Source organism: Lepidochelys olivacea, assembly GCF_965140295.1.
Source record: "Lepidochelys olivacea isolate rLepOli2 genome assembly, chromosome: 14".
NCBI lineage: Eukaryota > Metazoa > Chordata > Testudines > Cheloniidae > Lepidochelys > Lepidochelys olivacea.
This window is the reverse complement of record NC_140424.1, coordinates 17,633,847-17,658,864: the sequence shown is the minus strand read 5'-3', so window position 1 is coordinate 17,658,864 and position 25,018 is coordinate 17,633,847. Positions and strand designations below refer to the sequence as shown.

Here is a 25,018-nt window from a genome sequence, read left to right as displayed (position 1 = left end):
CAGCATTTCACTGAGCTGTCTGGAGGGTTTCCAATGCATTGCCCAGAAGTGTACCCGATGCCATGGCAAGGAACATCGCGGCAAACGCCCTCCAGGACGCGACAAAGAAGCGGATCGGCAGAACACCCTCCAAACAAGATATCACCACCTTCCTGAGTGGTTCCCTGGATGGCGAATTTGGACGGGATGGGCATGACATTGCTTCGCTGTGGTCCCGAGCTCGCAATGCCACGCGTCGCCTGGGGAAGCGCATCTGCTGCCACTGGGAGTGGTGCGAGGAGCGCCAGGAGCTGGGAGTCGTGGTGCTGCAGATCAGGTCCGACAACACCATCGTCACCCTGAGCACCAGAGGCATGCTGGAGAGGACCCTGATGGCAGCCATCCACTCGCTGTACATGGAAACCCTGAAGCATAAACAGGACCAGGGTAAAGCCTTTGAACTGACCAGCAAGTGGGACGCCAGCAACCACTTCCTCGCCGGGGGCGGCTTCACCCGTTTTGCTGACTAGCGGTTCATCCACCGTGCCCGGCTCAACTGCACCCCATTCAATGGAGCCGTCCGCCATGGGAACTGAGACAAGCGTTGCAGGAAGTGCGGCTACTCCAACAAGACCCTGCCCCACGTCCTGTGCAACTGCAAGCCCCGCTCCAGAGCCTGGCAGCTGCACCACAATGCCATCCAGAACCGCCTGGTGAAAGCCATCGCACAGCACCTGGGGGAGGTCACCGTGAACTGCACCATCCCCGGTACTGACAGCCAGTTGTGACCTGACATGGTAGTCACCGATGAGGCCCAGAAAAAGATCATCCTTGTCGACATCACGGTCTCCTTTGAGAGCAGGACCCCGGCCTTCTGCGAAGCCCGAGCTCGTAAGCTGGAAAAATATTCCCCCCTGGCCGACACCCTGAGAGCGAAGGGCTATGACGTGCAGATGGATGCCCTGATCGTCTGAGCCCTGGGCGCTTGTGACCCCTGCAACGAGTGTGTGCTGCGGACCTGTGGGATCGGTCGAAGCTACGCATGGCTCATGTGGCGCCTAATGGTCTCGGACACCATCCGATGGTCCAGGGACATCTACATCGAACAGATCACCAGCCACCGACAGTACCAGCAGGTGTAAGCCGGTACGACATCGTGCATCAACTATGGGAAAGGGACTGAGAGACTTTTTCCCCATTGGACCATATGAACTGGAACCATAAACTCACTGAACATTAAATCCCACCAAATGAGGGTAAATCCATCCTCATCATCGTATCCACTCATTATACTCCACACTTGAACATAGCCATTATATGAACAACATACCCCCATATCTCAATGTCTGTACTTTAACCCGTTAATCTTTTACCCCCAATCGAGGAGACTGCAGATTACGTATTCCTTACACTACCTGTTCCTAAACCGAATTTCGCAGCCCTTGAGAATCTGTACCTTATTCCCTGATAACCAGAAACTTCTATGCTTAAACTCTGTACCATTTTCTTTTTACTTCATCATCATCATCAAATTATTAAATCTGTTAAAAGGTCTCAAAACCCACTCCTTACACTAACAGCTTTCCCTGAGTGCAAAGATTGCCATATCTCTAATGATTTCAGTGTGCCATTTATCAGTTTGTAATTATGTTTAAGAACATAGACACCACTGAAAAATGTTACCCTAAGTCACTTAGGTGCTTTTGAAAATTTTGTCCCTAATACCTTCCATAACAGCATAACTATTTACATACCAACAGTCCCGATTTAACTTGGAGATTATGGTCATGTGCTTATGCTAATCTTGTAAATTTGGGCTGGACAGGAGCTTATTTTACAAGATAAATAATACGCCCTACAGTTTAAGAAGGGTGCCCTTTAAACAAGGAAACACTTGCACAGATATTTTCAATTTACATTTTTGTTGTTGATATGAAGCTTCTTGGACCACACTCCCTATGCAATATTTATTTTTTAACAGTATATTTTTAGATAGTTTTCCTTCCTCCCTCCCACATCTATATTTTCAGACTGTTGACTTTCATTTCCTGTTTGCTTTTGGAGTCAAAGCCTAGCTGTCTTCAGAACTCTTTCCAAGACCCACCTATTTACCAATGCCCTCTTGCTCTAAGACCAGACATGACAATGAAACACTAACACAGATAAAGAAAACCTAAAAGCTTCTTAGGACCAGCAGAAACAACTATAAGCAATTCTATGCAGATGCAGACTACCTTGTTTAGTGCTTACGCACTATTTTAATAGGCTGAACTGCTCTAACACAGGGCTAAGAGGTAAGATGGGCAGCTGTTGCAACATACATACATACATAAAGCGGAGAGGCAAGGGTTGAAAAGAAATCAGAAAAATTAAAAAAAAACCAGTGTGTGCATACATCACAAAAAGGTTTTATGAATTAGATCATGTAGTATTTTAAAATAATTTTTATAGCATCAAAACCAAAAAGATAACACTATGTCTGACTACACTCCACTAGTTATCAAGCTTTTATTGTGTGCCCAGATGTTTTTTTTAGTTCATAGGCTAGAAATAATCTAGGGGCTTAAAGAAATGCATAAAACAGAAGTGACAGAATGTTAGAGTTATGACTCTAAAACATCAGGCAGTACAGAAAATTCAAGCTAAGGGAGAAATAGACCATGGATCCTTTCAACATCATGCCACAGTGGTTCTCAACTCTTGGAACGCTTGCGGCCCAATCAGCACACAGCTGTGGCCCACATGACAGCCTAAGGGCCATATTAGTAGTACATATATTGTGTGGATGCGGCCCACATAACAGAGAGCTATACATGCGACTCACAATGGTAAATAGGTTGAGAACCACTGCCCTGGCATAACAAGTCCTTACCCGTACCTACTTGAGCCTGTTGCACCTTCGTACAGAAGACCCTATACATTTTACAGTTAGCTGTGAATCTCCTTGTTCTCGCCAAACAATACATCTCAGTGTTCTTTGTAACTGGTCATTAGTGTGACAGGAAAAGCAAATAGCTTCCAAAAGGAGCATGTTGATAAACATTTTACCATCTTTTTGTATTGCTCCCTTTATACTTTCACATTTTTGTTTAAGAAATCTATACTGAAAATGATTTTCTACTTTCTCATCTCTTCAGTTTATTTCACATCATTATGTTCCACTAATTATTTTTAAAGCACTTTTACTTCTGGGCCATAAAAGGTTTTACTATCTCTATTCATCTTGTTTTCTTCCAGCTACTCCTCTCCAAAGTCCTGTTTGCTGCATCATGTTGATTAATTTCTCACCTCATCCCTCAAGACACATTTTTTCTTCCCTTTTGCACTGTGTGTTCAACACCAGAAAATTACAGTATTTTCTGCTTTGTTTTTACTGTTTGGCAAGCAAACTTTAAAGTGTTTACTGAATGGCAAGCAAAGAGATTGGCTGATGAGTATTTGTTCTGCTTTTACTGAGAATGAAAAGTAAACTGACTTTGTTCAATATGGAAAGGAACAAAATAATCAGCCGCCTGGAGTTGGCAAGCTGAGTGCTTAGAGGAACAGAACACTCACAGGCTTCAGACAGATTAACAAGAACAAAGGATACTTTCTTTTGTAAGGAATGTACAGACATACTACTGAGGATTGTCCTCAGTCATTTTTGTTTAGGCTTTTCAATCAGGTCATTTTTATTCCTTTAAATTACATTCAATATCCAATGTAGTCCTGCAACACATGGCCTAACAATACAGCCTTGTCTCAGGAACAAAGTTTTAATTAGCAAACCGCACAAAATATTTATTATTCTGATTTAAAACCACAAAAGCAAGAGTTAAGGACTTGCATGTCATCTTTAGCTTGTGTCTTCTACACTGAAAGCCAGGCCGAACACCACCGCCAGAGACATAGACCTGCAAATCTTGTATAATCACAATTCAGTCTGAGACAAAAACCAGTAAAGGGACATCAGCATCGGATTGGGAGAAGATGAACTGCAATCTGGGAAGCATCTAGATCAGTGGTTCCCAAACTGGGGTTTGTGAAATGTTACAGGGGGTTCTTGGGAAAAACTTCCCTAATAGTGGATAGAGCTGTCCCCAGGGACTCCAGGCAGCATGGGGCCAGCAGCCCGGAGCCCCTGGACTTCTAACAGCTAAGCAGATCAAAGCAAACATATCTATCATACTGAAGAGATTTAAGCTTCAAGACTCCTTATAAGAAATGGATAGGGAGGTGGATAGTTTTTGCTGTTTTTAAAATTAAATAGACAGCTAGTATTGTTTTTAAAATTATTATGAAGAACAAATTTAAACTTTGTTGTAATGGGCGTTGTTTACCTGGAGTGCTCCAGACCTGAATGTTTGTGTATGAGGAACTCTGAGTTGGTTTCTTAAAATACCTTCATGCTGTTTCACACCTGATACTTCTTGATGAAACATAGGAGCCTTGTCTTATAACAAGCTTATTCAAAGTGATACAAGCTACGAAAGGGAGATCTTGGAAGAGTATTGCCGTTTTCATAATATAATAAAAATACTGTAATAGTAAATAATTAATAATAGTGTGTAATAAGTGTGTCATAAAAACAAATTTTATATTTCCAAGATCACTGCTTTTATAATTTATACTCAGGTAAGGAGAAAATCCTTGGAAATATTCATTTTTAGAAGGGGTTCACGAGACTCGACATTTTAGTGAAAGGGGTTCACAGGTTGTTAAAGTTTGGGAACCACTGGTCTAGATGGTATAACTACACCAAAATCCAACCAAAAGGATCATCAAAAAATAGGTCATGTTTAAACAGGACACCAAGATTATGGAACCTGGAAGCCACAAAGAAGGAAGGTACCATCAAAGCAGAACAGGAGAAAATAAGTCAGAATTGTAGCCTTTTTATTAAAAATCTATTAGGTATCATTTTTCCAGTGTTCCATGGTGCTTTGAGACAGGTTTGTGTGCATATGCACACACGCGGGCACACACACCTCCTTCATTATACTGCCTTTGTTTTCTTTATCAGAATAAATGCAGCATTAGAGAGCACAGTTAAGTTATACCCATCAAGTAGCAAATCAATCTTTTCTAATTAAATTTTAAGTTAGTTGTTGCAGATGAAGTGAGCTGTAGCTCACGAAAGCTTATGCTCAAATAAATTGGTTAGTCTCTAAGGTGCCACTAATACTCCTTTTCCTTTTGCGAATACAGACTAACACGGCTGCTACTCTGAAACATGTCATTTTCTTGTCAGAATTTCACTTTACTGCATACTATATTTATCAGCAATTAGTCAGTTCCTTAAACTCAGTGTTTACAGTAATGATATTGGGTGCATTAGAGAAGGTCTGTTGCAAAAACTAAACGCTATTACTTAAGGGTTAAATTTAGCCCACTGGAAGGGTTTGTCATTCTGATTCATCATCCATATGACAAAGTTACTTTTTTGTTACATAAACAATTGTCTTTATGTTCTGTATTCATATGAAATATTCTCAGAGAGATCCCTCAAGACTTTGTAACCAATATGGGGACCGACACTAAAAGCTTTCTAGCTAAAAGACAAAACATACACCTACACATCCTTCAAAAGTTTACACCTGGAATTTTGTTGCCCACTGATTCTGTACTTTACAATTTCCTACTAGCCTCAGGAGAACGTGTGTACTCGGACATATTAAGAGCTGGCACTGTGTAGCTGAAACATAATATGGAGAAGCAGCTTGAGCTTGAAATTTAATAGGCTTGTTATATAACCTTTTAAACTTTCCTAAAGCATGTTAATGACAAGAAAGATACAAAATTCTGTGACAAGAATCATTTAGACCAAAACTATACAGTATTAAGCTTCCTCTTCCCCAAATGCTTCCCTTACCAATTCACTAGTAGAGTACAGTCAAAGGGACTACATGAACTTTACTTCCATCTTTGCTAGTATTTCAACTCTACTTAAAAACAAATATGTTTCTAAGCAAGATTAGTTTTAAACACACACCAGTATTTTTCCAAATCCAGGGGAATAATTAAAAGAAAGAAATTTAAGAGGGCATCAGTGGCAGGTGATAAACTGGGAGACATTATCTTTTAAAAATACAAATTCTAACAAAACATGTGGCTCCAACTCAAGAGGATCAATGATGAGGTTCTCTTTTTATTTAGATTTAGAGTAGCAGCCACGTTAGTCTGTATCCGCAAAAAGAACAGGAGTACTTGTGGCATCTTAGAGACTAACAAAGTTTTTTTCTCCTGCTGATAATAGCTCATCTTAATTAATTAGCCTCTTACAGTTCGTATGGCAACTTCCAGTGTGTGTGTGTGCGCGCTCGTTCTTATTATATGTTCCATTCTATGCAGCCGACGGAGTGGGCTGTAGCCCACGCAAGCTTATGCTCTAATAAATTTGTTAGTCTCTAAGGTGCCAGAAGTACTCCTGTTTTTTGTTTAGAGCTTTTCAAAACCAGACTGGATATTAAATGAATGCTCTAAAAACTCGAGAGGCTTTGTCATTTGCTAAGTGAAAATGTCCCAGCCACAGCCACATACAAATTAGATATGCTCCCAAATTATATTGTTCTCATATCATTTTCCCAATCCCCTATCCTACAATCCATTTTATACAAGCCCTTTCATCAGCGGGTGTTCAAGTGTTTGTGCTTACAGAAAGTCTGAGACAAAGTCCGAGAAGGTTCTTGCACTGTGCTCATCACCATGGTAGCTGTATGTTCTGAACGCTACTGTAATATTAGTATGGAAGTGAAACTGGGAAATTGACTGTTTTCTTAGAAATAAAAAAGACAACATATTCTAAGTTCACTCTGAACCAAAAGGGACTTTTTTGGGCTCAGAAGGGGAGAGGGGCCTAAAACTGCCAACTTAAGATGCACTTGCAACGTATGACCACACTTGCAAGTGCACATACAAAACCATTCATCATGTCATGTATTCTCACCCTCTGTGCCCATGCAATCCATGAAGTATCTGAAGTGCTAGCATCTTTCTGGGACTCTGAGGGTTCACAACCCAGCAGGGCACTGTGGTAACCTGACAGATTGCATTCTATCACAGTCTGATCCTCCCTGCTCCCCTCTTTCTCCTTTCCACCCTTCAAATGCTAACCATAAGGCTAAGAGATGAAGTTGAGAAAAACATTACTGTCCCATGGCAGACAGGCCAGGATGTTTCAGGCGCTCAGCACCCACCACACCAGTAAATATCGAAAAAGAAACAGGCTTATTTTTTTCAGATTAACCTACACAAAATAGCAAATTCCTTATCCTCCTTCACATGTTCGTGTTCATACTCACTTGTTCTTTTCTCTACTGGTGACAAAACAGCAGTATTTGAAACCAGCAGCCATACTTATGTGAAGAACCATGGTGTCATATTACAATATTGAAAGACTGTATAATTTCTGTATTCATAACCAGCTCTTTATTGGGAGGATGCAGGAAGGAGAGGAAGGAGGTGGTAGGGAAAGGACATATCCCAAAATACCTGGTTACCAAAATACCAGACTGACTGGTTAAAACAAATGTCCACAGCGATTAGAAAGGAGTAGGTGAGTCAGGGCACAGACCTTGGGGAAGAACAAAGTTTGTCTCCACTATATAAGGATTGGTTAATTCTTAGAGAAAGGAATACAGTTTGAGGCGAGCACTGACTCTGAAAGGACAAGCAATGATCTTCTTTGAAAGCCATGTCTTGACAGGTACACCTCTGAATCTCTGCTACCATGTAAGAAACCTTGCCACTCAACCTTTAATCTTTTGAATTAACCTTTCTTGATCAGTATTAGTGTGGCTCTTTATAGCTGTTGCTTAGAAGAAACAGGTTTAATTGCGGTTCACATCTGTATTTTCACCTTCTTGAACTTTCTTATTTAAATGAAATAATCCACTTTAATGACCTTGAGGGGAACAAATGCTGTCTGACTGTGGCTAAGAACCAAGAATTCTGTACCCTCAGGGGAGGGAGAGAATACAGATGAGAAACACTTTGGGTAGCCAAGATAAAAAATGAAGACTTTAACCTGTCCCAAGAAGCATCACAGCAGGCTGATTTACAGCCATTTAGTCATGGAATGACCGCTCAGATTTAAAGGTGCCAGGGCACTGTCATGTGGTGGTGCACTGGTATTTTACACAAAAAACTGGATTTTAGGATTCCTTTCTGGCTGATTTTCTTACTAGAGACAGGAAAGAAATTTTAGGACTTATTTTTGGCTTACAAAAGAGATACGTCAAGCCTTCTGTTGTTGCAAATTTTTGCCAAAGAAAGTTTCTCTGACTGAATGAGGTCAAAATAAGTAGGAACAGAAATCAGATATCTACATTACACCTCCCATTTGGAGTCAGCACTTGCAGCAGAAAACAGTCACTAACAGATATGCGGCTGACAACCACAGCAAGATCACCAAGAGGCGCGTGACTCAACTCCTGTAGGAAACAGATTTTTCAAACGTATCAGATGTAAGCAATAGCCAAAACTGTATTGAAACAATAACATAAAAAGGGAAGCCATAAAATCTGTCATCACAAACTCAAATTATTTACAAGATAGATAAATTTCAAGAAGCCTCCATTAAGGATCAAGGAGAGGAAATGGACAGTGAATGCCTTGACTGAAATCACAATATGAAATGGAACACATGAAAATGTACCCTTTAAATGTGTTCCCTTTTACACATTTGCTCCAGTAGGGTGTCTCACTTCTAGTCACCAACTCCAAGGTCTTGGAAATGCATATTTTCCACAACATCTGAACACTTATGGCAAAATTCTGCCCTTACAAACTGGAGTTATACTTGGGCTGGTTGTGAAGAGCAGAGAGGTACTGGCAGAGGATTAGATTTTAAAAACATAGAGATGTCTCAGGGCAGGCATATGGTGGGATGCACATTGCTTGTCCTTTAAAATAAAAAAATAAATAACTAAAAGGATTAGCATAAATCCCCTGCTAGTGCAAGATGCTGAATGCAACATAGGAGGGACCTGTCCACATGCCTTAACTGGTAGGCAACACAGCCCAACCCTAACCCCTTCGGTGCCACAATGCAGTTATTGGCATTGTAGTTTGTCCTGCTTCTAGAACTCTCAATTACTACAGTAGATAGGAATTTTAGCCTGCTGCTGCACAAGGGGTTGAAGGATGGGCATGTTCTATTCACCCTCTTCCCGCACACTACAGGACAGACCAGGGGTGGGCAAACTTTCTGGCCCAAGGGCCACATCAGGGTTCCAAAATTGTATGGAGGGCCGGGTTGGGAAGGCTGTGCCTCCCCAAACAGCCTGGCCCCCACCCTCTACCTACCACCTCCCACTTCCAGCCCTCTGACTGCCCCCCCTCAGAACCTCCAACCCATCCAACGCTCCCTGCTCCTTGTCCCCTGACCGCCCCCTCCTGGGACCTCACTCCCTCTCCAACCCCCCTTCTGCCTGTCCACCCCAATCCCTATCCACACCCCCACCCCCTGACAGGCCCCTTGGGACTCTGTCTATCCAACCCCCCCCCGTTCCCCATCCCCTCACCGCCCCCTCCCCTCAAACCTCCGCCCCATCCAACCACCCCCTGCTTCCTGACCTCCCTCCCCCCCCCCCGCCCAGACTCTCTGCTCCTTATCCAACCCCCCCGCTCCCTGCCCCCTTACCATGCTGCTCAGAGCAGTATGTCTAGCAGTCAAGCTGCCTGGCTGAAGCCAGCCACACCGCCATGCTGACCAGCAGGAGCTTGCAGCCCCGCCACCCAGAGCGCTGGTGTCACGACGAGCTGAGGCTGCGGGGGAGAACCCCTAGTTCTTGTGGTATGAGGAGTAAACAACACTTCCTTATTTACTTTCTCCACACCAGTCATGATTTATAGACCTCTATCACATCCCCCACTTAGTCGTTTCTTTTCCAAGCTGAAAAGTCCCAGTTTTATTAATCGCTCCTCATATGGAAGCCATTCCATACCCCCTAATAATTTCTGTTGCCCTTTGCTGAACCTTTTTCCAATTCCAATTTTTTGAGATGGGGCAACCACATCTGCATGCAGTATTCAAGATATGGGTGTACGATGGATTTACAAAGAGGCAATATATTTTCTGTCTTATCTATCCCTTTCCTAATGATTCCCAACATTTTGTTCGCTTTGACTGCCACTGCATTTTGAGTGGATGTTTTCAGAGAATAGCCACAATGACTCCAAGATCTCTTTCTTGAGTGGTAACAGTTAATTTAGACCCTATCATTTTATAAGTATAGTTGGGATTATATTTTCCAATGTGCATTACTTTGCATTTATCAACATTGAATTTGGCCCTTACTATTTAAGCAAGGTAAGATTTAAGATTTGTCTACCTGACAAAGGCGCTACAAAAGCACTAAGGCAAGAGATCCTATTTGCCTCATTTTAGAAGCTAAACATCTGTTTTACCATGTAAATATACAAAACATTTCTGATCTACAACTTGCTGATTACAGTATAATTAATGTATTTTGACAGGTATATTAACAGAAGGAACAGATAGAAAGTGTGCTGCTTGTGGACCAAAGTCAGTGCCAGCATTCCTGAGTAGTTCAAACAGTCCAAATGCATCCTACTTCTTTAAACTTCAAGAATTTGAGATTTGCAATTTAATGCTTTCAACAAGGGACTCTAGACACACAAATGCCAATGGAAATTTTGTATAATTATAAAAGTCAATGTATGGCAAAGTTTGCTTCATGATCTTTTTAATTTTTATACAGACAGTGCATATTTGCATTTCAACATGGCTGCATCTCAACTTAAGAGATGAGCACCCAGGAAGCACATAATTGTGAACAGAATCCTTTCAGTCACTCTGATAAAATGCTAATTCACGTGCAGGAGTGAGAATTATTAAAAATGTAATCCCAGATGCTCAAGCAACCATCTGCACCTGTTTTCCACTTACAAAATATTTTAAGGGGGTGGAAGGGAAGATTATGATATTGGCCTTAACTATCAGCCTCGAGCCACAACTAGAGAAGAAAATCCTCCCTCCTGCAGTGTCCTCCAGAGATGGTATTAATTCTAGTTTATGACAGATGCTCAATTGCTTAGGGCTTTGTCTACTTGGGAAAGTTTTACTAGTTATATGTACACCCCGGTATGAGCCCATGTGTTGACAACCTTATTCCAGTGTAAGTGGAACTTTTCTATTTAGTTTACGTCCCTTTGGAAGGAGGTTAAATTGAAAAGCTAAAAAACCAAAATAACCCCCACACTTACACCAAGATTTAAATTTATTTAAATATTTGAATTTAAACCAATAGTTATGCCAGTGTAAACTATGTATAATCTTTTGTGTGGACACATTTTTTCTGGTATAATTTCCCCACAGAGAGAACCCATTTATCGCTCCTGCCCCAAAGCTTGCCGAAATGGAGAAAATAATGCCATGCTTATTTTAAATTCAGTGTTGCTTTACCTGTTGGGTTTGTACTGCTGATCACTGTTCCCTCTAAGATGTGCGCGTGCACACAGGTCCTAAACCCAGCGCGCATGGCAAAACACCGCACACACAAAAATTTGCACAGAAGAAATTTTTTGCGCACACGGCCTGTCAAAAATTAGAGGGAATATTGCTGCTGATATGGAGTTAAAGTTCTGCAGAATTTGGTAGTTTCCTATAGATTTCCAAAGGCCCTACTTAGATCTGATGAAGTAACCCTACAAATTTTAAACCAGAACAGACAATACTTATTTGCTGTAAAAGACTGGATATCTGGCTTTGTAATGTGCTAAGTAGCTTGCTGCTTGAATTGCAGCCATCTTAGAGACTCATTAGAAAAGCACTCTGTTCCTGAGAGCTGAAAAATGTAACCACCGTGTCTGGAAGCAGTGAAAGCATCACCTAGTAACAATACAGAATAGCCTAGTGTATGTTACCACAGGTTCAATGCTTTCTACAGATCATGTGAATGATATTACATTAAATAGCTTTAACTTGTTTGGGAGTGATGATATTCTTACAAACTTATCACAGAGTTTCCATAGTGTTGCCTCACTACTGCTGTGTGCAGTGGGAGAGCAGGAAGGAATGCGGGGGGGAGGGGGTAGTGGGAGAGCAGGAAGGAATGCCAGGTATGGTGCAGGCTCACCACCCACACCACCTGAGATCTCATAAAGCTCTCTAAATCCGATTTAACATTTACTTTTGGATTATCATTCCATTTAAAAATATTTTCATATACATGCAAACAAACAGTAAAGCAATATTGTAGGACATGTAAATAAACAGAAAAGGAGGACTTGTGGCACCTTAGAGACTAACCAATTTATTTGAGCATGAGCTTTTGTGAGCTACAGCTCACTTCATCGGATGCATACCGTGGAAACTGCAGTAGACATTATATACACACAGAGACCATGAAACATTACCCCCTCCCACCCCACTGTCCTGCTGGTAATAGCTTATCTAAAAGTGATCATCAAGTTGGTCACGCAATCACTGACATGAAGGTCACTATCTTACAACAAAAAAAACTTCAAATCCAGACTCCAGCGAGAAACTGCTGAATTGGAATTCATTTGCAAATTGGATACTATTAATTTAGGCTTAAATAGAGACTGGGAGTGGCTAAGTCATTACGCAAGGAAGCCTATTTCCCCTTGCTTCCCCACCCCGCCCCCCCGACGTTCTGGTTAAACTTGGATTTAAACTTGGAGAGTGGTCACTTTGGATGAGCTACTGCCAGCAGGAGAGTGAGTTTGTGTATGTGGTTTTTGGAGGGGGGTGAGGGGATGAGAGAACCTGGATTTGTGCAGGAAATGGCCCACCTTGATTATCATACACATTGTGAAGAGAGTGGTCACTTTGGATGGGCTATTACCAGCAGGAGAGTCAGTTTGTGTGTGTGTGGGGGGGACACGCGGAGGGTGAGAAAACCTGGATTTGTGCTGGAAATGGCCTAACTTGATGATCACTTTAGATAAGCTATTACCAGCAGGGCAGTGGGGTGGGAGGGGGTATTGTTTCATGGTCCCTGTGTCCTGGTCTACACTAGGACTTTAGGTCGAATTTAGCAACGTTAAATCGATTTAAACCTGCACCCGTCCACACAGTGAAGCCCTTTATTTCGACTTAAAGGGCTCTTAAAATCGATTTCCTTACTCCACCCCTGACAAGTGGATTAGCGCTTAAATCGACGTTCCCGGCTCGAATTTGGGGTACTGTGGACACAATTCGATGGTATTGGCCTCCGGGAGCTATCCCAGAGTGCTCCATTCTGACCGCTCTGGACAGCACTCTCAACTCAGATGCACTGGCCAGGTAGACAGGAAAAGAACAGCAAACTTTTGAATCTCATTTCCTGTTTGGCCAGCGTGGCAAGCTGCAGGTGACCACGCAGAGCTCATCAGCACAGGTGACCACGATGGAGTCCCAGAATCGCAAAAGAGCTCCAGCATGGACCGAACGGGAGGTACGGGATCTGATCGCTGTTTGGGGAGAGGAATCCGTGCTATCAGAACTCCGTTCCAGTTTTCGAAATGCCAAAACCTTTGTGAAAATCTCCCAGGGCATGAAGGACAGAGGCCATAACAGGGACCCGAAGCAGTGCCGCGTGAAACTGAAGGAGCTGAGGCAAGCCTACCAGAAAACCAGAGAGGCAAACAGCTGCTCTGGGTCAGAGCCCCAAACATGCCGCTTCTATGATGAGCTGCATGCCATTTTAGGGGGTTCAGCCACCACTACCCCAGCCGTGTTGTTTGACTCCTTCAATGGAGATGGAGGCAATACGGAAGCAGGTTTTGGGGACGAAGAAGATGATGATGAGGAGGAGGTTGTAGATAGCTCACAGCAAGCAAGCGGAGAAACCGGTTTTCCCGACAGCCAGGAACTGTTTCTCACCCTAGACCTGGAGCCAGTACCCCCCGAACCCACCCAAGGCTGCCTCCTGGACCCAGCAGGCGGAGAAGGGACCTCTGGTGAGTGTACCTTTTAAAATGCTATACATGGTTTAAAAGCAAGCATGTGAAAGGATTACTTTGCCCTGGCATTTGCGGTTCTCCTAGATGTAGTCCTAAAGCCTTTGCAAAAGGTTTCTGGGGAGGGCAGCCTTATTTCGTCCTTCATGGTAGGACACTTTACCACTCCAGGCCAGTAACACGTACTCAGGAATCACTGTAGAACAAAGCATTGCAGTGTATGTTTGCTGGCATTCAACCAAAATCCGTTCTTTATCTCTCTGTGTTATCCTAAGGAGAGTGAGATATAATTCATGGTCACCTGGTTGAAATAGAGTGCTTTTCTTCAGGGACACTCAGAGGTGCCCGTTCCTGCTGGGCTGTTTGCCTGTGGCTGAACAGAAATGTTCCCCGCTGTTAGCCACAGGGAGGGGGGAAGGTTGAGGGGGTAGTCACGCGGTGGGAGGAGGCAAAATGTGACCTTGTAACGAAAGCACATGTGCTATGTATGTAATGTTAACAGCAAGGTTTACCCTGAAAGACTGTAGCCACTGTTTTATAAAATGTGTCTTTTTAAACACCGCTGTCCCTTTTTTTTTCTCCACCAGCTGCATGTGTTTCAATGATCACAGGATCTTCTCCTTCCCAGAGGCTAGTGAAGCTTAGAAAGAAAAAAAAACGCACTCGCGATGAAATGTTCTCCGAGCTCATGCTGTCCTCCCACACTGACAGAGCACAGACGAATGCGTGGAGGCAAATAATGTCAGAGTGCAGGAAAGCACAAAATGACCGGGAGGAGAGGTGGAGGGCTGAAGAGAGTAAGTGGCGGGCTGAAGAGAGTAAGTGGCGGGCTGAAGAGAGGGCTGAAGCTCAAATGTGGCGGCAGCGTGATGAGAGGAGGCAGGATTCAATGCTGAGGCTGCTGCAGGACCAAACCAGAATGCTCCAGTGTATGGTTGAGCTATAGCAAAGGCAGCTGGAGCACAAACTGCCACTGCTGCCCCTCTGTAACCAACCGCCCTCCTCCCCAAGTTCCATAGCCTCCACACCCAGACGCCCAAGAATGCGGTGGGGGGGCCTCCGGCCAACCAGCCACTCCACCACAGAGGACTGCCCAAAAAAAAGAAGGCTGTCATTCAATAAATTTTAAAGTTGTAAACTTTTAAAGTGCTGTGTGGCATTTTCCTTCCCTCCTCCACCACCCCTCCTGGGATACCTTGGTAGTCATCTCCCTATTTGTGTGATGAATGAATAACGAATGCATGACTGTGAAGCAGCAATGACTTCATTGCCTCTGCAAGCGGTGATTAAAGGGAGGAGGGGAGGGTGGTTAGCTTACAGGGAAGTAGAGTGAACCAAGGGGCGGGGGGTTTCATCAAGGAGAAACAAACAGAACTTTCACACCGTAGCCTGGCCAGTCATGAAACTGGTTTTCAAAGCTTCTCTGATGCGTACCGCACCCTCCTGTGCTCTTCTAACCGCCCTGGTGTCTGGCTGCGCGTAACCAGCAGCCAGGCGATTTGCCTCAACCTCCCACCCCGCCATAAACGTCTCCCCCTTACTCTCACAGATATTGTGGAGCACACAGCAAGCAGTAATAACAGTGGGAATATTGGTTTCGCTGAGGTCTAAGCGAGTCAGTAAACTGCGCCAGCGCGCCTTTAAACGTCCAAATGCACATTCTACCACCATTCTGCACTTGCTCAGCCTGTAGTTGAACAGCTCCTGACTACTGTCCAGGCTGCCTGTGTACGGCTTCATGAGCCATGGCATTAAGGGGTAGGCTGGGTCCCCAAGGATACATATAGGCATTTCAACATCCCCAACAGTTATTTTCTGGTCTGAGAATAAAGTCCCTTCCTGCAGCTTTTGAAACAGACCAGAGTTCCTGAAGATGCGAGCATCATGCACCTTTCCCGGCCATCCCACGTTGATGTTGGTGAAACGTCCCTTGTGATCCACCAGAGCTTGCAGCACTATCGAAAAGTACCCCTTGCGGTTTATGTACTCGGCAGCTTGGTGCTCCGGTGCCAAGATAGGGATATGGGTTCCGTCTATAGCCCCACCACAGTTAGGGAATCCCATTGCAGCAAAGCCATCCACTATGACCTGCACATTTCCCAGGGTCACTACCCTTGATATCAGCAGATCTTTGATTGCGTGAGCTACTTGCATCACAGCAGCCCCCACAGTAGATTTGCCCACTCCAAATTGATTCCCAACTGACCGGTAGCTGTCTGGCGTTGCAAGCTTCCACAGGGCTATCGCCACTCGCTTCTCAACTGTGAGGGCTGCTCTCATCCTGGTATTCATGCGCTTCAGGGCAGGGGAAAGCAAGTCACAAAGTTCCATGAAAGTGCCCTTACGCATGCGAAAGTTTCGCAGCCACTGGGAATCGTCCCAGACCTGCAACACTATGCGGTCCCACCAGTCTGTGCTTGTTTCCCGAGCCCAGAATCGGCGTTCCACAGCATGAACCTGCCCCATTAGCACCATGATGCATGCATTGTCAGGGCCCATGCTTTCAGAGAAATCTGTGTCCATGTCCTGATCACTCACGTGACCGCGCTGACGTCGCCTCCTCACCCGGTATCGCGTTGCCATGTTCTGGTGCTGCATATACTGCTGGATAATGCGTGTGGTGGTTGATGTGCTCCTAATTGCCAAAATGAGCTCAGCGGCCTCCATGCTTGCCTTGGTATGGCGTCCGCACAGAAAAAAGGCGCGGAACGATTGTCTGCCGTTGCTCTGACGGAGGGAGGGGCGACTGACGACACGGCTTACAGGGTTGGCTTCAGGGAGCTAAAATCAACAAAGGGTGTGCCTGTACATCAAGGAGTATTTCAGGCAGGACTGCACGGAGGGTTCCAATAAGAAATGGTGCACCTAAGTTATCGTTGTTATTGGAACAAGGAGGTTAGCCTGGCCTCTGATTGATACATGGCTAGATTTACCTCGCTGCACCTTCTCTGTGAGTGACTGCAGTGTGATCTAGACAGGGGAGGAGGAAAATGAGTACAAAACAAATCTGGTCTATTTCTTGTTCTGACCCACTCCATCTATCTTTTACATCTTTGGCTGGCAGCAGACGGTGCAGAAGGACTGCATGCCATCCACATCTCATGGCTGCTTGGCAGAAGATGGTACAGTACGACTGCTAGCCATCTTCATCTCTTGCCTGCCTGGCATAAGATGGTACAATACGACTGCTAGCAATCCTCATCTCTTGCCTGCCTGGCAGAAGATGGTACAGTACGACTGCTAGCAGTCCGTATCGCCTGCCCGCTCACCATAAGACGGTTCAATAGGACTGCAGGACTAAAGAGAATGACCTGGTCAAGTCACTCCAAATTTAGTCCCTGCGCCCATGTCTGCCCAGGCGCTCCCAGCCGACGTGGCCAGGAGCACCTCGGACACGACGAGGACGACTACCAATCGTATTGCACCGTCTGCTGCCAGAAGGCAATGGGTTGCTGCTACTGTGCAGCAAAGCCGTACCGCGTCTGCCAGCACCCAGGAGACATAGGGTGACGGTTACCTGAGCTGGCTCCATGCTTGCCATGGTATGGTGTCTGCACAGGTAACTCATGAAAAAAGGCGCGAAACGATTGTCTGCCCTTGCTTTCAAGGAGGGAGGGAGGGAACGGGGGCCTGACGACACGTACCCAGAACCACCCGCGACAATGTTTTAGCCCCATCAGAGTGCTCCATTGTGAGTGCTCTGGACAGCACTCTCAGATGCCCGATTGTTTGCCATTGCTCTGATGCTGGGAGGGGCGCTTACAGGGTTGGCTTCAGGGAGCTAAAATCAACAAAGGGGGTGGCTTTACATCAAGGAGTATTTCAGGCAGGACTTCACGGAGGGTTCCAATAAGAAATGGTGCACCTAAGTTATTGTCGTTATTGGAACAAGAAGGTTAGCCTGGCCTCTGATTGATACATGGCTAGATTTACCTCGCTGCACCTTCTCTGTAAGTGACTGCAGTGTGATCTAGAAGAATGAGTCCCCTAGACAGGGGAGGGGGGGAAGCAAATCTGGTCTATTTCTTGTTTTGATCCACTCCATCTATCTTTTACATCTTTGGCTGGCAGCAGACGGTGCAGAAGGACTGCATGCCATCCACATCTCATGGCTGCTCGGCAGAAGATGGTACAGTACGACTGCTAGCAGTCCGTATCGCCTGCCCGCTCACCATAAGACGGTTCAATAGGACTGACTGCAGGACTAAAGAGAATGACCTGCTCAAGTCACTCCAAATTTAGTCCCTGCGCCCATGTCTGCCCAGGCGCTCCTGATCGACCTCACAGAGGCGACCAGGAGCACCTCAGACATGACTATGACGGCTACCAGTCGTACTGTACCGTCTGCTGCCACAAGGCAAGGGGTTGCTGCTCCTGTGTAGCAATGCCGTACCGCGTCTGCCAGCACCCAGGAGACATAGGGTGACGGTTACCTGAGCGGGCTCCATGCTTGCCGTGGTATGGCGTCTGCACAGGTAACTCAGGAAAAAAGGCGCGAAATGATTGTCTGCCCTTGCTTTCACGGGGGGAGGGAGGGAACGGGGGCCTGACGATATGTACCCAGAACCACCCGCGACAATGTTTTAGCCCCATCAGGCATTGGAATCTCAACCCAGAATTCCAATGGGCAGCGGAGACTGCGGGAACTGTGGGATAGCTACCCACAGTGCAACGCTCCGGAAGTCGACGCTTGCCTCGGTACTGTGGAAGCGCTCCGCCGAGTTAATGCACTTAATGCACTTAGAGCATTTTCTGTGGGGACACACACACTCGAATATATAAAACCGATTTCTAAAAAACCGACTTCTATAAATTCGACCTAATTTCGTAGTGTAGACATACCCTGTGTGTATATAATGTCTACTGCAGTTTCCACGGTATGCATCCGATGAAGTGAGCTGTAGCTCACGAAAGCTCATGCTCAAATAAATTGGTTAGTCTCTAAGGTGCCACAAGTACTCCTTTTCTTTTTGCAAAGACAGATTAACACGGCTGTTACTCTGAAACCTGTAAATAAACAGGAAAATCAAAGTAACTTTTTAGAATAGAGACTGTACATTCATTGCTACACTGAACAAACTCAGCTTACCCCATTAAAGAAGGCATCAATAAAAACTCTTTTGGTATTTTATTTATAGATATTTCTACGGCAATCATTGAACTAACTGAACATAGTGATATCGGGATACATCTCAGAATACCACATATCCATTTAATTCCTTCCAAACCTTCTGTCAATGTGAAAGGATTGGTTTAAATGTTAAGTTCCAAAATTCATGGCAATAAATAACTGGTTCATCTGTGCAGCCAACTAATGGGATAATACCAATTACCTCTTTAAAATACAGCCTGCAAGGACAGTACCACTACCGGAACAGGATTATAATTGGGATACAATTCCTTTTGGTGCCAGTAAAAGTTCTGCTTATATTATGTATTTTACCATTCTTCAGTTTAGACAATAACTGCAGGTTTCACTTGCACTTAACATTGCTGTGAAGCACTCTCTTTTTATATAAGAAAGACTATTGCATTCATTTAGAGTACTGGCAATTCTGTTCCTTTCCCTGGTTCAGAATTATAGCAGTTCCCAGGGTTACAGTGTAGATTACATTTGGTTCTAAATATGTCACAAAACCAGATCAAATGCAGAATTAGGCATTTGAAATAACAGCTCTACTAATAACAGCGGCAACGAGTCCTGTGGCACCTTACAGACTAACGGACGTAACAGCTCTACTAATAGTTATCATACAACCTAATTCTTTTAAGCTAGCTTTGAACCCTTCAGGTGTAATGCATTCAAATACCATATTTTATTATGTAAACAAAGAACCATCTGGAATATGAAAATCATAAAAATAGACTGTCAAAAGTAAATATCAAGATTAACCGATATAGTAGTGCCTACACTTCCCTGTGCTTTTTTTTTTTTTTTTTTTTATTTTATTAAAGCACCCTAGGAACACAGTCTCTACACCAGATTAGACCACTTGTCTATCAAATGAAGTATGTAACCTCCAGGAGTGGAAAATTCTAGATGAAGACTAAAAAACTCCATATTGCATTTGAACAGTTGTGCAATTCTGTATGGGGGTGGGGGGAAAGAAGAGTATCACCACAAGAGAACCAGTACAACAGACTCACACTATCTCTCTTAAGCTTTAGCATTATGATGAAGCTATAAATTTCTTTTGTAAATTTAATTAAAATTACGTTTACATTCCTATGGGATTTCCATCCACCTGCACTGAAATAGCACCTTTGTCACTCACCATCATGAAGGCAACAGGAAACCTATATAAACTTTCAATGAAATGGTTTTTCATGAGCTCAGCAGAAATGTTTCCAAAATAAGACTTTTTAAAAGACACTACCATATATTAATAAAGTCCTAGCCAGAATGTTGAGGAGTCCGATAGTGGTGAAGTTATTGGAAACTATTTTTAAAAGTTTGAGGACACTCACATGTTCAGATTTTAGGTCATATTTTGGAGAGAAGGAAAGGGAAATGGCATCTTATATCTCTAGTAACTTTATGGCCTTTGGACCATACACTTCTTTGATCCACAAGCAGAACCCCCCCTCTGAAAGCAGCAGGGGTTCCCCCAATCCAGGCACACAGCATGACCCTGTGATAATAAGAGCCACAATATTAAGTCAAGATATTATGCCCCAAATATGGTGTCTTGCAAGAGAGACACACCACTTCTATGTGTACATTCCACAGGCAAATGGTTTACTGAAAAACCCATGCAAAATGAACTTTAACCAGAATAAACTGAGTATACCAATCCCACTTTCTTTCTTTCATAAAAATTTAGATCATATCTTCTGCTGCAATCAAAATGTTAAACAACATTAAGCCTAACCTCTAATATAGTCAGTACCATATTTAATAAATTAGTCTTACTGAAGGGGGGGGGGGACAATTTATGTCCCCTCTTCAAAAGTTTAGTTTAAATGTGCGTGAGATGAATCTGAGCCAATCCAGGTGTCAACAGTTCAGTTGCCACTCTCGGCAGACAAGCCAAGGACTAAAAGGGTATCAAGTGAAGTATCCTCTCAACAAGCTACATTTATGGAGCACCTTTCAACTTGAAATATCAAGGATTCCAATGTGCTGTAACAAACTTAGGGCTTATCTACACAGGAAAATTGACTGGCAATAGCTATAGCTAAATTATACACCGGTATAACTATGCCAGTGTAATTCCCTCATGTGGATACGATTCTGGAATAAAACCCACTTTTATTCCAGAATAGTGTGTCCAGATGGGGAAGTTATGCCAGTATAGACATAGCGGTATAATTATTCTGATGTAGTATGCTGCTCAATTTCCCTGTATTAAAAAAAGCCCTTAAACACATAGGGATCACTTCATTTACTATTGAAGATGCAACTATCTTTGTGGTGAAAAAACAGCAACTTTTTGACAGTTTATAGCTATAACATATAATAGTTTTAGATGGGAAGCAAATACCATTTTATCCAATATAACATTAGGGTGAATACAAGTAGGCAAAACATAATTATGTGATATGGAATTTGACCAGAATATCAGGTCAGCACCCCATCTCTTAAAGAGAGAAAAGGGATCTTTAACAACCACAGGCATGTTTCAATATTACTTCAGTTGAAAGACAGTGGTTTCTCCAAAACAGATGAGACATTTGTGATTAAGTAAATCTGAACAGCTGCTGCCTGTATAATACTTGCTTGGTGGATAGGAGTCTTCAGCCTCCAAGTCCATGAATGTTCCATCTTTACTGAATATTGACTTTCAGACAAAAAAAAAAAAAAAAAGGCAGTCACTGTAGGGACCTTAGGAACACACCTGCATGCTTCAGACATACTCTGAGTGGAAACAAGGAACATGCTCTGTAAGAATGTGGTTCAAACAATGTCTGTCTGTACAATAGCACCCACCAGACAGAAGACTTGACTTGCCACTTTCACAAACTGTTAGATCCACATAACAAATGACAATATTGTGATACTTGTGTTGTACGTAGGTACTCTGTTCTTGTGTTCCTGGGTTCAGAGTACATCAAGCATGTGTGCACATGTGTTGGGGACAGAACTTAGACCGAGCTGCTGTAACATAACACCTCTCAAATTGCTCTCTTGTTCATCAGAGTCTCAGCTTTCATTTAAGAGAAAGATAAGTCTCTAGCTGTCACATTTGTAAAACAAAAAAAAAAAACAAAAAAAACCCCTCAAAAATGTGAGCTGACTGTAAGTGATGCAAACATGTTTACTAAGACAGCCTGCAGAGAGCTGAAGCAGTATCTTTGGGATGCTTGAACAGCTGCCTTTATCTCAGTGAAGTGTTAATGCAGATGCCTTAGTGACAATAATTTAAATGCCAACCCCATTAGCTATTTTATTCCACATGTATGAAAAAAGAGGGAAGATCACAGATTTGTAGTTTATTGTGAGTGACATCTCATTTTGGTGCCACAATTGGGTGGTATTCAGGAGAGTACCGCCACTCTTTGTGCTCCTCCCGAAAAATCAAGAAGCCTGAGGAACCTACGTGAGCCCATGGGCATAATCAAGTTCCATCAAGCAAGAGCCAAGTGGAGTACACACAGTCATATCTTGAACATCTACAGAATTTTTTGAGTGTGGCATCTCATTCTGGAGACTCATATAGGCAGAGCTTATTTTGTAGGCACAAGTTTGGAGAGTATACCATCTTTTCTTCCCCATGAATTCAACCTCCTGTTGGAGATTAAATGTGGGGGTACTGAGAGATAACAGCCACAGGATGTTGTGTTAGATGTGGAATAAGTTAACAATTCTTCCTTCAGGGCTAGTAGGGAAAGCATAAAACTCTCCAAATGGGATTGATTAGAACGGAAGGAATGGCCCCATATGCTAGTTAGAAACTAACCTGGAAAAATCTGACAAGGGAGGACACTATTCTAAACAGAGGCCTCAAAGATGGTCTTTGCAGCAACAGTGTAACTATTATTCCATAGAGGCAAAATTCAAGTCCATGGTGTTACCAATATTAGACTCAGATATGGTTTTGTTCATTTATCTTTTGTGTTTAAAAGAGCCTGAATCCAGACTATAGTGAATTAGTGGACAAGCTCTACTAGTTGCTTAGGGCAGGAAACTTGACTTCTGACCTTAAGGGTGGAGGATGTAATTGCTTTAGCACAAAGTTAAAAAAGAGGTTTCAGAGTCTAATCCCCAAAAAGATGTTGCGAGACAGCTGGCGTAGGCCAGTGAAGGCATTAAAAGGTTTGGAGGGTAGGACACTTAGGGAATACATAACTACTGAAAAATAAATCTGAGCAGTTCTGGAGCCCTTTCAAGTTATCTGCAGTCTTGTAAGCAATGCATAAAACTTTTATGTAATATAGCAATGTGTTGTGCATTGCTGACATTCATCTTGCTAAGAAATTCACACTGTGGCACTGTCATTATAATAAAATAATTATTTGTTTACAAGGTTAGCTTTGATATTTATCTCATCCTTTTCATTAAACTGAGCTGTAAGCAACATCGGTTGAGTGTTCTGTGACTTGAACCTGTATAGTCATGAAACTTTATTTTACAATTCAGCCATTATCCTACTGTGTGTCCATTGGGGATCTATTTTTGGAAGTGTCAAATACTCTTTGCTGATCTACTGCTGCTAACTTAAAATTTTAAGTAGTTCTAAATTTGGATTTTCTAGCAAATCTGTTTGATCTGCTATGATTAGAGGCACACTTTCAGAAAGGAAGATTCTTAAAATACACTTATCTGTCCCACGTCTATTTTGGAATATATTAACTTTTGTATTACTTATTGGGACTGTATGTGAAAAGTTTAATCGTTTGTTAATTTGTTTTTGCCTACTTATTAAGACAGCTACAGAGTAGATCTCAATGTGTTCCTTTTTAGGTAAATATTAAAACTATTTAACATGGTTTGGCTCAGAGAGGTTAAGAGACTTACATTAGGCATCAGAATCAGTAGCAGAGTTGAAAACAGAATAACAATCTCCTGCTCTGTCTACATTCCCTTCCCCCAGAAGAGGGCCAATAAGAGAAGAGTACAAAGTAGTAAAATGAACTGCACTCACATTAGGTCTCAGAGTAACAGCCGTGTTAGTCTGTATTCGCAAAAAGAAAAGGGCATCCGATGAAGTGAGCTGTAGCTCACGAAAGCTCATGCTCAAATAAATTGGTTAGTCTCTAAGGTGCCACAAGTACTCCTTTGCTTTCCACATTAGGTCTGAATTTAGCCCAGAGGCACACAGGCTTCTAAGTGCTGTTGTAATACAAATAATTTTATATTATAAATAGTATAGTCAACCTACAGAATTTATTGTCAAAGGAGATATCCAAGACAAACAGTATGCTAGAGTTTAAAGAGGACTAGGAAACTGACCATTAGCCCCTTTAACTGCTGCCAGAAGCTCCAGGTAGAATTCAGCTACTTCAGCTGAATATACACGTTAAGTGTCACAATGGGATTCAAATCTCATGTTGCAGTAGAATGCCCATGAGAATCTGGGAAGGAATCCTAACCCATCCCTCTCCAAATATGTATTGCACTACACAGATGACTAGGCATATTATTGAATATTTATCAGGTTCCAGCTGCTGCCAAAGGTATGCCAGTAGACTAACGATCTGATCATGTGTAGCAACTATTATGTTGCCAAAATTTGTCACCCTCCTCATGTACAAACAGGAAATATGCCTACTGCAAAGCTTAATTGATTCAAAAGTGAAACTGTCAACATTTCTTCAGCCCTTGGTTGAACCATAGAGATTACATAAATAAACCATAAAGATTACATAAATAAAAACAGTTTTTTCTTCACCATGCCCACCCACGCTGTGGAAGTGCAGACAGAGAAAGAGGAGACCAATTTAGTCACACTGAAAGAACAAACAAGTTCAAAAGAAACAGTTAATATTAAATTCTGTTCATTATGTCAATGTCTGTAGTATGCAGACCATGAAACAGAAATATGTAATTTCATGAATTCAGCATGGAGGGCTTTAGCCACAGGCCAATGAATTACACAGCAAAAATAGATTTTGTAAATTAAAAAGCAATGCAATTTATAAAATGGCTGACAAGATGTCCTATGAGAAGGATATTGGAGACTGTATTCCT

The 25,018-nt window shown here is 43.0% G+C and overlaps 1 protein-coding gene across 14 annotated transcripts in view; it reads right to left on the bottom strand.

Moving 5' to 3' along the window:
* Positions 1-25,018, bottom strand: part of SEC14L1 (SEC14 like lipid binding 1) — a 120,078-nt gene that overhangs the window by 22,677 nt on the left and 72,383 nt on the right. The gene's annotated exons all lie outside the window — the stretch shown is intronic.